Source organism: Bos indicus x Bos taurus, chromosome 8, assembly GCF_003369695.1.
Source record: "Bos indicus x Bos taurus breed Angus x Brahman F1 hybrid chromosome 8, Bos_hybrid_MaternalHap_v2.0, whole genome shotgun sequence".
Taxonomy (NCBI): Eukaryota; Metazoa; Chordata; class Mammalia; order Artiodactyla; family Bovidae; genus Bos; species Bos indicus x Bos taurus.
This window is the reverse complement of record NC_040083.1, coordinates 65,999,086-66,002,566: the sequence shown is the minus strand read 5'-3', so window position 1 is coordinate 66,002,566 and position 3,481 is coordinate 65,999,086. Positions and strand designations below refer to the sequence as shown.

The following is a 3,481-nucleotide window of genomic DNA, read 5'->3' as shown; positions in this document are numbered from 1 at the left end:
CAAATCCAAGTCCTGTGGAATCCCAACACCTTCCTCAAAAGTTGTGAAATTTCCCAGATAAATTAAGATCTCATGGCCTTTTTGACTAAGAACTTCTGCTTTGTTTCATAGATTACCTTATATTGATAATCCACATAGATTAACTCATTAATAAAACAGTTTCCTTCATTAGTTTCAATAACCATATAAATAAATACAATTAGTCAGCAAATGAGGAAATAATAATGCTTCTATATAAATATAGGGCTATAAAATATGAAAATGACCAACTGGACATCTTGGAAGTGCAAAATGACATTAAAATAAAAATATAGATAAACAGATAAACCTCAAATTATGAGATGAACAGAAGATTAGTAGAAGCAATTTATGGTATAATTTCTAATTTTATAATTTGTTCTGAAATGAAATTTTACTTACTTTGGCTGGAATGAGAGCTGCTTTCTGAACACAGTACAGTGACATTACAAATCAAAAAAGTACATGAAAGAGTCATTAAGAGAGACTGAGAATGTCCATTGAGATGAACCAAATAAAAATTAGTGAAGTTCCAGAAGTATAATAGTGAAGAGAGGGGAATTATTTAATTTCATTTTCCTGATTCAAAAATAGAATCTACCAGTGACTTCTGAAATTACTACATCCCTCTGCCCTTACCCAGGTCATCTTGTTCAGATGAGAGAATCAATAAAATTGTTCTTCCTTTGACATTCTTTCACCTCTCCCTTTGAGTTTTCACTGAATATGTCAATTCTGCATCGTCAAGACATTTTTCTTATGTCCAGGTTCGAGTCTCCATATTTGTTTTAGTATCAAAATTGATATATACAAATTTCATTGCCAATGTTTTTGCTTTATTTTGCTGGTAGGTCTTGATTAGAAGAAATTTATTCTCCAAAAGTTTCTTCAAGTAGTATTCACAGGAAAAATACCCTTTGATTTTTTGCATGTTTAACACTATCAGTTAGACTGGTTGTATAATTTTAGGTTCATGCTAAGTATGAAAGTTATTTTAAAATGTAGTATTTCAGTAATAGTATATAACATTATATTAAGACATATCAACCCCTTTATTAATTCTTTCAAAATATACTTTGAAGACTCTGCCTCCCAATGCATAAGAGTGTGGATTCGACCCCTGGTTGGGGAGCTAAGATCCCACATGTTTTGTGGCCAAAAAAATCAAAGCATAAAACAAATCCAATACTATAACAAATTCAATAAAGACACACACACACACACACACACACACACACACATATATTCCTGGTGGCTCAGATGGTAAAGAATCTGCCTGCAATGCAGGGGACCCAGGTTCAATCCCTGGGCCAGGAAGATCCCCTGGAGAAGGAATGGCAACCCACTCCAGTTTTCTTGCCTGGGAAATCCCAGGGACAGAGGAGCCTGGAGGGCTACAGTCCATGGGGTCACAGAGTTGGATACAACTGAGCAACTGAGCGTGCACGCGTGCACACACACACACAGAGAGAGAGATATATTTTTTGAGTACCAATTCTATTGGCATCCCTGTAATAAAAATGGAAAACATAGAGAAGGAAAATATATCAGTCTTTTTAATGAAGACAAAGTATAGTAAAGAGAACATAATTAAATAAAGACAATTATGAGCAAGTTATCTTATTCTAAAGTAAATGGTCTTAAGGAAAGAAATTCAATTCTCTCAGATTTTACAGAGGAACTCAAATCCAGCCAGTAAAGACTTCCCCAAAATTTTTATTTTATATTGGACTGTAGTTATTTTACAGTGTTGTATTAGTTTCAGGTGTACAGCAAAACCTTTCAGTTATACATATACATATATCTCTTCTTTTGCAAAGTCTTTTCTCAGTTAGGTTATTACAGAGTGTTGAGCAGTTTCCTGCGCTCTATCATAGGTCCTTGATGGTCATCCATTTTAAATATTGTAGTGTATACATGTCAGTTCCAATCTATCTCTCTTTCCCACACCCTTCCCTCTGGTAACCATAAGTTTGTTCTTTTAATCTGTGATAAAAAATGGAATGCTTCATGAATTTGTATGCCATTCTTGCACAGGGGCCGTGCTAATCTCTGTATGGTTCCAAGCACCAAAGAGCTTGGAGTGAAACTCCAAGACAAAAATACCAGGATGGTCAGCAGGAATGAGCATTAACTGTGCAGGTGATACGGTCTTCAGGTGAAACACCATCCACAGAGCCTCATGGTGAAGAAGGTGTGAACAACTGGAGAGAAGGCCCTTTGACTATGGGAGCAGGAGATGGAGGGGAAGCACTGGATGAGGTTGGAAAGCCAGGCATGGTCCTGGACATCCTGGGCCTTAAAGGCTGTGAAAAGATGTTGGTATTTATCCTGAGAGCAATGAGAAACAAGTAATGGGATTTAATAATGTGTGTGTATATGTAGGAGGATAAAATTATTAGATCTATGTCATGAAAAGAATCTGGCGTCAGTCTGAAGAAAATAAGAGAGAGAGAGAGAGTTCAATTAACTTAAGGAATCCAGTTAGTAGCAATCTCAGGCGGCCTTGGCCTACCGTGGCTTGAAGCAGGATTTTGGTTCCTGGCCAGAGATTGAGGTTGGGTCATAGTGCTGAAGGTATCAAATCTTAGCCACTAGACCAGTGTGGTGACAAGGCCCTGGCCCTTCAACTTTACAGAAAAAAGAATTCCCACAAAGACAAAAAGTAGTGAAATAAGTAAAGTGTTTATTAGGAGGAAAGAAGAGTACAGTATGTGTGGATAGACACACAGGCAGACAGAGAGAGAGAGAGAGCTGAGTCCTCGTGGTAGTTTCAGTCACTTCTATGGGGCATTTCTCCTGGATTTCCTCTGGCCAATCATTATGATTTCCCTGGTTCAGAGTCTGTATTTGGTTTATCTCAGAGTCCTCCCATGTGCTTATGCATCTCTCAGCCAAGATGGATTCTACCAAAGAGGCCTATGGGTATTTAACATCACTGAACATCACTCCCCTTTGGACCTCCAAGGAGCCTTTTTGCTCATGTATAGTCGGGGACGTCTCTTGACTTTGAGAATGAGAAATATGTGATCGCTTATATTCTATCTGGGAAGGTCTCAGCCTTCTCCCTCGATTGTCCTGCTATTTTTGTCTTGGAGTTTCAGTCCACAGAGAACAACTCCAGCTATTTGCCCCAGCAGTCCATCTATCTCCTGCTTCAGTACGGTTAGAGATAAAGTAAAGACAGTTTTCTGGCCTGGAAAATCCCATGGATAGAGGAGCCTGGGAGGCTACAATCCATGGGGTTGCAAAAGATTTGGACACAACGTAGCAACTAAATAACAACAACAATGGCTATTTACTTTGCAATGGTAGCAATGGGTGAATGAAATAAATTAACATGAGATCTAAGAAGAGACTGAAAAGGGACTTAATGATCAAATTAAGTACAATTTACATAAAATCCTATAACAGAGATAGGAAACTGATAACCACCAAGATATGCACCTAAGAGTTGGGTCAA

General features: G+C 37.9%; 1 pseudogene; it reads right to left on the bottom strand.

Moving 5' to 3' along the window:
• Positions 1 to 2,010: 2,010 nt before the first annotated feature.
• On the bottom strand, positions 2,011 to 2,109 carry LOC113897941 (annotated as a pseudogene).
• Between the last annotated feature and the right edge of the window lie 1,372 nt (positions 2,110 to 3,481).